This window comes from Pan troglodytes, chromosome 1, assembly GCF_028858775.2.
Source record: "Pan troglodytes isolate AG18354 chromosome 1, NHGRI_mPanTro3-v2.0_pri, whole genome shotgun sequence".
Lineage (NCBI taxonomy): Eukaryota > Metazoa > Chordata > Mammalia > Primates > Hominidae > Pan > Pan troglodytes.
In genome coordinates this window covers 153,235,410-153,246,944 of record NC_072398.2, presented here as the reverse complement: position 1 = coordinate 153,246,944, position 11,535 = coordinate 153,235,410, and the positions used below count along the sequence as shown (strand labels likewise).

The window sequence follows — 11,535 nt, the reverse complement described above, 5'->3', positions numbered from 1 at the left end:
CCATGTTCCTTAGTGATTATTACTGCTGCTTGATATACCATATACACTGTAATGTCATTATTACACATAGCAGTGATTTGTTCACTTTTCCATTTCCTGAACCAAGCTGTGGGCAGGAATTTTTCTTACTCATTCTAGTATTTCCAGCTTTCAGCACACCACAAGGCACAATGTAAGAAATGAACAAATCAATAAACCTATTACTGAAAAAGACGAATGAATGGGAAAATATGAAAGAATTACAAGATGCATTTTTTAACTTAGAGAAGCAGTAATTTTCTTGTACTTCTCAAAATTTCCATCATTTAAATGTATACACAGCAGATGCAGCTCTTTTAAAAAATAAGTTTAGAAATGACACACGGTTTTCTAGGGTTTTGAAGTCGTAAGATTTTTTAGAAATGCAAAATATGAACTCTTGTTTCTCGGTAGTTTAATTTAAATTTTATGTTCTTTATGTTAAAGTAACTTTAGAAGAAACTTATTTGCCTAAACTCTTACTTGAAAAATCTCTGTGGTGTCTATTAGTTATTTTACATTTTGATGTAAATACCTTCCAATAGAACACAGGTGTCTCTCTCTCTCTCTCTCTCTCTTTGAAAAAGGGTCAGACCGGGAGGATAACTTGAGGTCAGGAGTTCGAGACCAGCCTGGCCAACATGGAGAAACCCTGTCTGTACAAAAAATACAAAAATTAGCCAGGCATGGTGGCATGTACCTGTAGTCCCAGCTACTCAAGAGGCTCAGGCGGGAGGATTGCTTGAGCCCAGGAGGCAGAGGTTGCAGAGAGCTGAGATCACATCACTGCACTACAGTCTAGGTGACAGAAGGAAACTCCGTCTCAAAAATAAGTAAGTAAATAAATAAAAATAAACAATAAAAATAAAAAATAAATAAATAAATTTAGAACATTTTCACCATTCCCGAAAGAAACCCTGTATCCTTCTGCAGTCACTTTAATTTCCCCTCAACTCTCCCAGCTCTAGGCAATCACTATGCTGCTTCCTCTTTGTATAGATTTGCCTATTCTGGACGTTGCATATAATGAGAACCATATACAATATATGGTCTTTGTAACAGGCTTTTTTTTTTTTTTTTTTTTTTGAGACAGAGTCTCCCTCTGTCGTCCAGGCTGGAGTGCAGTGGTGCAATCTTGGCCACTGCAACCTCCACCTCCTGAGTTCAAGCCATTCTCCTGCCTCAGCCTCCCAAGTAGCTGGGACTACAGGTGCACAACACCATGCCCGACTAATTTTTATATTTTTAGTAGAGATGGGGTTTCACCATGTTGACCAGGCTGGTCTCGAACTTCTAACCTCAAATGATCTGCCCACCTCCACCTCCCAAAGTGCTGGGATTACAGGCGTGAGCCACCGTGCCCCACCTGACAGGCTTCTTTACTTAACATGTTTTAAAGATTCGTCCATGTTATAACATTTATCAGTTCATCATTCCTTTTTATGACCAAATAATATTACATGAATATATCACATTTTATTTATTCATTCATCAGTTGATGGACATTTGAGTTGTTTCTATGTTTTGGCCATTAAGAATACTGCTGAGGCCAGGCGTGGTGGCTCACATCTGTAATCCCAGCACTTTGGGAGGCCGAGGCGGGTGGATCATGAGGTCAGGAGATAGAGACCATCCTGGCTAACACGGTGAAAATCTGTCTCTACTAAAAATACAAAAACAAAATTGGCCAGGCATGGTGGTAGGCGCCTGTAGTCCCAGCTACTCGGAAGGCTGACGCGGGAGAATGGCGTGAACCCGGGAGGCAGAGCTTGCAGTGAGCCGAGATTGCACCACTGCTCTCCAGCCTGGGCAACAGAGTGAGACTCCATCTCAAAAAAAAAAAAAGAAAAAGAAAAATGCTGCTAGGCAAGGCACGGTGTCTCACGCCTGTAATCCCAGCACTTTGGGAGGCCCAGGCTGGAGGATCACTTGAGGCGAGGAGTTTGAGACCAGCCTGGCCAACATGGTGAAACCCACTCTCTACTAAAAATTCAAAAATTAGCTGGCATGATGGCGGGTGCCTGTAATCCCAGCTACTCGTGAGGCTGAGATGGGAGAATCACTTGGGCCTGGGAAACAGAGGTTGCAGTGAGCCGAGATCGTGCCACTGCACTCCAGCCTGGGTGACAGAGTGAGACTATGTCTCAAAAAAAAAAAAAAAAAGAATAATGCTGCTATGTATATTCATGTACAAGTTTTGGTATGAATGTATGTTTCATTTCTCTTGGATATTACCTGGGAGTAGAACTGCTGGACCACATGATAACTCTGTATTTAACGTTTTGAGGAACTGAATCTGTAGTATTTGGATATGTACATACCACTATACTCTGAATAGATGTTCTAAATTAGCATCTAAAACCATACTTTGAGTTCTAGATGCCTTGGTTAGCTTAGTTCTGACTCATAGAAGGGTCCTGTAAAATACTTTCAGAGGGTAATGAGACTAAAGCTATAATGGCCAATATGTGACCTATAGCATTGTATATATTTGAAAGGAGGCCCTGAGGTATTTCTGGGGACTGCCAAGTTTTTGCAGTTAGTAGAAAAAGTAATTGGAGCTACAAATTACCTAAAAGTGTTCATCTACTTAGGTGATATAATTGCTTTTACAACCTCAATGTGCTAGACTTCTTTCTTCAGGCTTAATGTCGTCACTTGATAAATGTTGTTTCCACTAATCAATCATTCATGAAGTACATTGGCCACATATTGTTTCAGATGGAATGAGCAGTGACCCTAACTATTCTTAGTTTGTTTTTTTTTTCGAGACGGAGTCTCGCTCTGTTGCCCAGGCTGGAATGCAGTGGCGCGATCTCAGCTCACTGCAAGCCCCGCGACCCGGGTTCACGCCATTCTCCTGCCTCAGCCTCCCGAGTAGCTGGGACTACAGGCGCCCGTCAACACGCCTGACTAATTTTTTGTATTTTTAGTAGAGACGGGGTTTCACGGTGTTAGCCAGGATGGTCTGGCTCTCCTGACCTCGTGATCCGCCCGTCCTCGGCCTCCCAAAGTGCTGGGATTACAGGTGTGAACCACCGCGCCCGGCCGACCCTAACTATTCTAAATAAAATATCAGATATACCCAACGAGTGCAATTAAATCTGACTTTGGTGCTGGGCATGGTGGCTCACGACTGTAATCCCAGCACTTTGGGAGGCCGAGGTGGGCAGATCACTTGAGGTCAGGAGTTTGAGATCAGCCTGGCCAACATAGTGAAACCCATCTCTACTAAAAATACAAAAATTAGGGCCAGATGCGGTGGCTCATGCCTGTAATCCCAGCACTTTGGGAGGCCAAGGGGGGGCAGATCACGAGATCAGGAGATCAAGACCATCCTGGCTAACATGGTGAAACCCCGTCTCTACTAAAAATACAAAAAATTAGCTGGGCATGGTGGCGGACGCCTGTAGTCCCAGCTACTCGGGAGGCTGAGGCAGGAGAATGGCCTGAACCCGGGAGGAGGAGCTTGCAGTGAGCCGAGACCACGCCACTGCACTCCAGCCTGGGCGACAGAGAGAGACTCCGTCTCAAAAAAAAGAAAAAGAAAGAAAGAAAAATTAGCTGGATGTGGTGGCATGAGCCTGTAGTCCCAGCTACTTGGGAGGCTGAGGAAGGAGAATCACTCAAACCCAGGGGGTGGAGGTTACAGTGAGCCAAGATTGTGCCACTGCACTCCAGCCTGGGTGACAGAGCGAGCGAGACTCTATCTAAATAAATAAATAAAAACAAGTCTGACTTTGGTACCTTCTGCATGTGGCTCACTCCTAAATGCTGGCTCTTTTCTTGTCCCTTTTGTATGTTCCTCAATGACTGTCTCCTTTGCTAGGGACCTCTTACTGTTTCATTTCCCAATCCTGGACAAAAAAAACCTGTGGCTGAACATTTAGATGGTCAATTTAAACCTGGTTTGAAGATACAACCTTCTAATGTAATTCAAGCCTGGCTACATTCTGTGACAGTCACATGGTCCACAGGAAAATTTTTCTTGCAAAGTTGCAAGTACAGGCCCCTTCTGTTGTAGGCCTCTCTCTCTCTGTTCTGCCATCAAAGGCTTCTCTAGATAGCCTATTGCTTTTAGACTTTTCCAGGTAACATAAATTCCAGGGCACAGAGTCAACCTGTCTGAATTTCTTAAAGTTCCTTTACTTGGCTTGAGGTGGAGATAGTGTGGGATAAGCACTCTCTTCTTCCCACTCCTGGGGAAGGGGAACAAAAATGCACAGCACTCCAGAAAACTGTCTCCTAGGCTTTTTTTTTTTTTTTTTTTTTTGAGACAGGGTCTGGCTCTGTCACCCAGGCTGGAGTACAGTAGCACGATCTTGGATCACTGCAACCTCCATCTCCTGGGCTCATGCCATCACCCTCCCATGTCATCCTCCCACCGCAACCTCCCGAGTAGCTGACACTACAGGTGTGCCCAACCACACCCAGCTAGTTTTTGCATTTTTACAGAGACTGGTTTTCATCATGTTGCCCAAGCTGGTCTTGAACTCCTGGGCTCAAAGTGATCCACCTGCCTCAGCCTCCCAAAGTGCTGGGACTACAGGCATGAGCCACCAAGCCTGGCCCTTCCAGGCATGTTTATTCTACAATCTTCTTTCATCAATCCTGACATATCATTCCTGGGAGGTGTGTGAGAACTAAGGATTGCTAAACTGGCTTCACAGTCTTCCAGCATGTCCTATGGGGATGGTCTGGCATCCTCTTTTAGAATGCTCAGGGTACTTCACATTTATTTTTCTCAGCTTTGGAGCCTCTGTTAAAAGACGCACTGAAGGGTCTCATTTAATATGCCATATATCTTAGAAATATGTGCCAGGATTGTTCTATGTTCTTTTTTTTTTTTTTGTAAGGTGTGCTCTTTTATTCAACTGGTCTCAAGTCAGTATACAGGTAAGCCCTGGCTGCCTCCACTCACTCCCAGGGAAACCAAAAGCCTTCATACATCTCAAGTTGGGGGACACAAAAGGGGGCCACAAAGGCTGATCATTCAAAATAAAACAAAATAAAAAAGTATTAAGGCAAAGATTAAAAAAATTTTGCGGCAGGGCACGGTGGCTCACACCTGTAATCCCAGCACTTTGGGAGGCTGAGGTGGGCAGATCACAAGGTCAGGAGATCAAGACCATCCTGGCTAACACAGTGAAACCCCGTCTCTACTAAAAATACAAAAAATTAGCCGGGCGTGGTGGCAGGCGCCTGTAGTCCCAGCTACTCGGGAGGCTGAGGCAGGAGAAGGGCGTGAACCCAAGAGACAGAGCTTGCAGTGCACCGAGATTGCACCACTGCACTCCAGTATCGGCCACAGAGCGAGACTCCATTTCAAAAAAAAAATTTGCATTACATAATTTACATGATAGCAATGCTGTCACCTCCCCTGTGTGGACTCAGGAGAGGACTGGGCCGTTCTCCTTAGAGAGAAGTGGGGTGACTTTTAGGAGGGCAAGGGACTTCCTGTAACAATGCATCTCACGATATTTGGAATGACTATTAAAAAAAAGAACAATGTACAATCAAAGTCCTGGGCCACACTGTAGAACTTTGGGGGATGCTCACTCCAACTGACTACTCTCACCTTCACCGTTCCAGTTTTAAAATCCTGAGTCAAGACACCCCCTCAAAAAAAAAATAAAAATAAAAAAAGTCATGCCAATCTCATCTTGTTTTCCATGCAAGTTAGCTTTTGTCAAGAAAGGGTGTAATGCAACTAAGTAAAAGTCTGCCTAGAAGCATTTGCGGTGGACAATGGAGGGGCTGGAGGGGCTGGACTAATCGTATTCCTGCTTGCTGATCCACATCTGCTGGAAGGTGGACAGTGAGGCCAGGATGGAGCCACTGATCCACATGGAGTATCTACTCTCGGGAGGAGTAATGATCTTGATCTCCATCATGCTGGGCACCAGGGTGGTGATCGCCTTCTGCATCCTGTCAGCGATGCCAGGGTACATGGTAGTGCCGCCAAACAGCACTGTGTTGGCGTAGAGGTCTTTGCAGATGTGCACGTCACACTTCATGATGGAGTTGAAGGTAGTTTCTTGGATGCCACAGGATTCCATGCCCAGGAAGGAAGACTGGAAGAGCACCTTGGGGCAGTGGAACCGCTCCTTGCCGATAGTGATGACCTGGCTGTTGGGCAGCTAGTAGCTCTTCTCCAGGGAGGGAGCTGGAGGCCGCCGTGGCCATCTCCTGATCCAAGTCCAGGGTGACGTAGCACAGCTTCTCCTTGATGCCATGCACGATTTCCCACTGGGCGGTGGTGGTGAAGCTGTAGCAGCGCTCCATGAGGATCTTCATGAGGTAATCAGTCAGGTCCTGGTCAGCCAGGTCCAGAAACACGGTGGCCTGGAGGAGGGCCTACCCCTCGTAGATGGACACAGTGTGGGTGACCCTGTGGCTGGAGTCCATCACGATGTGGCCAGAGGCGTACAGGAACAGCATGGCCTGGATGGCCATGTACATGGCTGGGGTGTTGAAGGTCTCAAACATGATCTGGGTCATCTTCTCGTGATTGGCCTTGGAGTTCAGGGGGGCCTCAGTCAGCACTACGGGTGCTCCTTGGAGCCACACGCGGCTCGTTGTAGAAGTTGTGGTGCCAGATCTTCTCCATGTCATCCCAGTTGGTGATGATACTGTGCTCTATGGGGTACTTCAGGGTCAGGATACCTCTCTTGCTCTGGGCCTCATCACCCTCGTAGGAGTCCTTTTGACCCCTGCCCACCATCACACAGATGTGGAAGGGCAGCGGAGCTCTGTGCTCGCGGGGTGGACGCGGTCTTAGCAGTCTGTTCTACATTCTTAACCTTTTTTTTTTATGGACCTCTTGGCTTTCTGGTAGAGTCTGGGACCCCCTTTTCAAAGTAATGCTTCTATGTGCATAAAACAAATACATGGGATTACAAGGCAAAACAACTATATTGAAATACCGTTGCCTCCTTGGATCCTATGGAGGTCCAAGTACTCAAGTTAAAAATTTCCATAAGAGCCGGATGCGTTGGCTCACACCTGTAATCCTAGCACTTTGGGAGGCCAAGGCAGGCGTACTGCCTGAGTTCAGCAGTCTGAGAACAGCTCAGGCAACACAGTGAAACCCTGTCTCTATTAAAATACAAAAAATTAGCTTGGCATGGCAGCATGCGCCTGTAGTCTCAGCTACTTGGGAGGCTGAGGCAGGAGAATTGCTTGAACCCGAGAGGTGGAGGTTGCAGTGAGCCGAGATCGTGCCACTGCATTCCACCCTGGGCAACAGAGCGAGACATCGTCTCCAAAAAAAAAAAAAATTTCCATAAGATTCTTAGTTCTTTCTAAGCATTACTATATTTGTCTTTCTTTTTCTTTTTATTTTTTGAGACAGAGTCCTGCTCTGTCGACTAGGCTGGAGAGCAGTGGCGTGATCTTGGCTCACTGCAACCTCTGCCTCCTGGATTCAAATGATTCTCCTACCTCAGCCTCCCGAGTAGCTGGAATTACAGGCACGCACCACCACATCTGGCTAATTTTGTATTTTTAGTACAGATGGGGTTTCACCATGTTGACCAGACTGGTCTCGAGCTCCTAACCTCAAATGATCTGCTCACCTCGGCCTCCAGGTGTGAGCCACAGTGCCAGGCCTATATTTGTCTTTCTAACATGCCAGGAGGAAATTGAGACATGAAAAGGGTAAGTACCTTGCTGAAGACCACTGTGACATAAAAAATACATATTTGGGCCAGGCACAGTGTCTCACACCTATAATCCCAAGATTTTGGGAGGCTGAGGTGGGAGGATCACTTGAGCCCAGGAGTTTGAGACCAGGCCCTGGCAACATAGGGAGACATTGTTTCTACTAAAATTTTAAAAATTAACTGGGCGTGGTGGCAAGTGCCTGTAGTCCCGGCCACTCAGAAGACTGAAGCAGGAAGATCACTTGAGCCCAGGAGTTCTAGGCTGCAGTGAGCTATGATCATACTACTTCAGTGCAGCCTGGGCAATAAAGTGAGATCCTGTATCAAAGAAAGAAAGAAAGAGAGAAAGAGAGAAAGAAAGAAGGAAGGAAGGAAGGAAGGAAGGAAGGAAGGAAGGAAGGAAGGAAGGCAGGCAGGCAGGCAGGCAGGCAGGCAGGCAGGCAGGCAGGCAGGCGGGTGGGCAGGCAGGCAGGCAGGCAAACGAGACAGACAGAAGGAAAAGAAACAAAGAAAGAAAAGATATATATTTGGTCTCTGTCCCCAGTCCTGACACAGAGCTCCTAAATCTCTTGGAATTTCCTGGTTGATAGGAGTGTCTTTTTTTCTAATATTCTTGTTGGGCTCCTGGATAGCTTCAGGATAGGGGCTGGTCACCAGCAAATTCAAGCTATGATTAGAAGCTTAAAAATGTTGGCCCCATACCTACCCTATCCTCTGTGGAGGAGAGAGGAGTTGAAGATTGAGTTAATAATAAATTATGGTTACATTGTCAGAGGGTTCGAACCAGAGCGACTCCATTTTGAGTGAGGGCTAGGAAAATGAGGCTGGGACTTGCTGGGCTGCATTCCCAGAAAGTTAGGCATTTCTAGCTTCTAAACATTTACAGTTAAGGGAACAGATTGATAATGTTTACTAAACAGACCCAGACTTGGGAGTGTCCTGATGTCCCTGATACCTTGAGAGCAAAAGCATTCCTAATTTTGCTTTAAAGATAATAATATTAATTCTTGCAATATGGTAATTAAGAAAATTAATCTTTTACCACAAACCCTCGTAGCAGAGCACATCTTCCCATGATCTTTTTTTTTAACTCCTCTATAAATGAATATTGTACCTAGAGTGGATGCGTTCCTCTTCTTCCTTTTGGGAACGCCCTACTCTGTCTATAGAGTAAGTGGACATTCACCACTTCACTGTCTTAAACTTGCTTTTGCTTTGGACTGTGGACTTGCCCTGAATTCTTTCTTGTGCGAAATCCAAGCACCCTCTCTTGGGATCTGGATTGGGACCCCTTTCTGGTAACAACATTATGAAGCCTCCATAGAAATCCCTGAAGTACGGGGTTCTAAGAGCTTCTGAGTTGGTGAACACATCCATATCCCAAAAAGGTTGTACACCCTGATTCCATGGGGACAGAAGTTCCCGCGCTTAGGATCCTTCCAGATCTTGTTTTAGGTACCTCTTCATCTGGTTGTTCATCTGTATCCTTTGTAATATCTTCTGTTATAAATCAATAAACTGGTTTGGGATGGGAGGAGAAGATTGTGGGAATTCCTGATTTATAGCTGGTTGGTCAGAAGTACAAGTGATAACCTGGGATTTGCAATTGGTATCTGAAGTGGGGGCAGTCTTGTAGGACTGAGCCCTTAAGGGTTTGGTGCATAGCATTGAATTAAATTTAACTGTACAACACCCAGTTGGTAGACACTAAATTAAAGAGTGGAGTTTATAATAAGAAATAATTGGAGACTTGTTTGGTGGGGAAAAACCTCCACACATTTGGAGTCAGAAGTGTTGAAACTACAGAAAAATAGCTTTGTGTTTCTTTTCCTTTAACAATGCATCTAGTAAGCGGCCAAGAAAGGATTCAAACCCAGGCAGTCTGACTTCACAGTTTTGTTTTGATATTATGCAGATAGGATCCCCTAAATTCATTAATGGTTGCTGTAGCATGTATTGCAGTACTTGTACAGAAGAAACAACTGGTAGTACTCCATGAACTCCATTCTCTGGTTTAGTGAGCATTACACGATGGCTTGGTTATCTGGGGGAGGTACTGGCCTTCAGAATTAATCCAGGCTCCAATTTTTTTTTCCTTGTCCCCGATATCAGAAGACATTGAGTCCCCTGTCCTTCTGGTTTAAACCACTACTTGTTTGGTTTTCTTTTACTTGTAGCGAATATGTTAACTAATATATCCAATAATGGCTAAGATTGAGTGCAGTACTCTGCCAAACCAGAAGAAGGGAGGCTTACAGCAAATTACATTTGGTTTATAAACATAAATTAAATGTGATATTTCTATTTTATATATTTTATTTTATTATTATTTTGTAGAAATGAGGGTCTTGCTATTGCCCAGGCTAATCTCGATCTTCTTACCTCAAGGGATCCTCCCTCATCGGCCCCACAAAGTGTTGGGATTACAGATGTGAGCCACCTCACTTGGCCTAAATGTGACATATCTTATTCTCATGCTAAAGAATAAACTCTGTACCCACCGTGTATACTATTTTTCTCATAATGTTTATCGTGGAATTAAGGAGATAATATGGTCTCAGGAAAGTTGTGTTGAGTGGTAGTCATCATCATTACTGCTATTCTCATTATGCTGAATGTTTGGAAGCTGTGGGAAATGGGAAAGAGGAGGAAATTGGGAAAATAAATGAAAATAGCCTTACAAATTTCAGGTTCTTCAAGTCTCAAGAGCTCCATTTACCCTATAAGTGCAAAATATTTTCACATAAAACCCAGTCTGTGGATCGTTAGTTATTATTAATCTAATAATATCATAAATTGGTACTACTATTCTATTTTCCATTTGGTTAAATGGGAATTTTGAAAACAGAATTATTTTGGCTTTTCACCACAAATATGCTCAGCACTGGAATTCTTAAATCTGCAGTTTTTTTTTTTTGTTTGTTTTGTTTTGTTTTTTGTTTTGAGACAGAGTCTCACTCTAGTCACCCAGGTTGGGGTGCAGTAGCACTATCTGGGCTCACACAACCTCCGCCTCCCGGGTTCAAGCGATTTTCCTGCCTCAGCCTCCCGAGTAGCTGGGATTACAGGCAGGTGCCTGGCTAATTTTTGTACTTTTAGTAGAGATGGGGTTTCGCCATGTTGGCCAGGCTGGTCTTGAACTCCTGACCTCAAGTGATCTGCCCGCCTTGGCCCGCCAAAGTGCTGGGATTACAGGCTTCAGCCACCGTGCCCCGCCTAAATCTGCAGTTCTGATGGAATGTTTTGACTGAAGACTGAACGTAGAAACAGTACCTTGGGTTTTGTTGTTGTTATTTTTTCCTAACCCGGCCCCCTATTAGTTTACTATGTATTAGAACCTGAGAGCGGTGACTACTCTGCCAATAAATTGCCACATTCAATATTCTTCGGTTGCCTAATTCAGTGGGAAACACAGAAAAAAAGGTAAAGAGGACATGAAATCAATAATAAGTGCATCATCTATACCGGATTAGAATGCCTCTTAACACTCATTCATCTGAGGGCTGAGGGCCTGTGGTAGAAGTTCTTAATCTTGTTTTCAGGGTTTTGAAATTGCGTAACTTTTTTTTCTTTAATGTAATGAGCATGTGTATACACATTTTTTTTTTCCAGGGGAAAGCCTCCATAATTTTTACCAGATTGACAACCGTTCTAGATCCCCCGACAGGTTACGAACTACAATACTAGTTTTTTTTTTTTTTTACCGGTTTGTAAAAGGATGCAATTCTTCGAATATAGTTTTTGCATCCACCTGACGAGGAAGGACCCTCTACCCTAAACAAAAATGGCGGGAGCTGCTTCACACGTAGCCCCTCACGCAGAAAGCCTGGAAGGCCCCCTCCACTTTCTCTCC

The 11,535-nt window shown here is 44.6% G+C and overlaps 1 pseudogene; it reads right to left on the bottom strand.

Moving 5' to 3' along the window:
* Positions 1–5,744: 5,744 nt before the first annotated feature.
* LOC469358 (actin, cytoplasmic 2-like) lies at positions 5,745–6,748 on the bottom strand (annotated as a pseudogene).
* Positions 6,749–11,535: the final 4,787 nt, after the last annotated feature.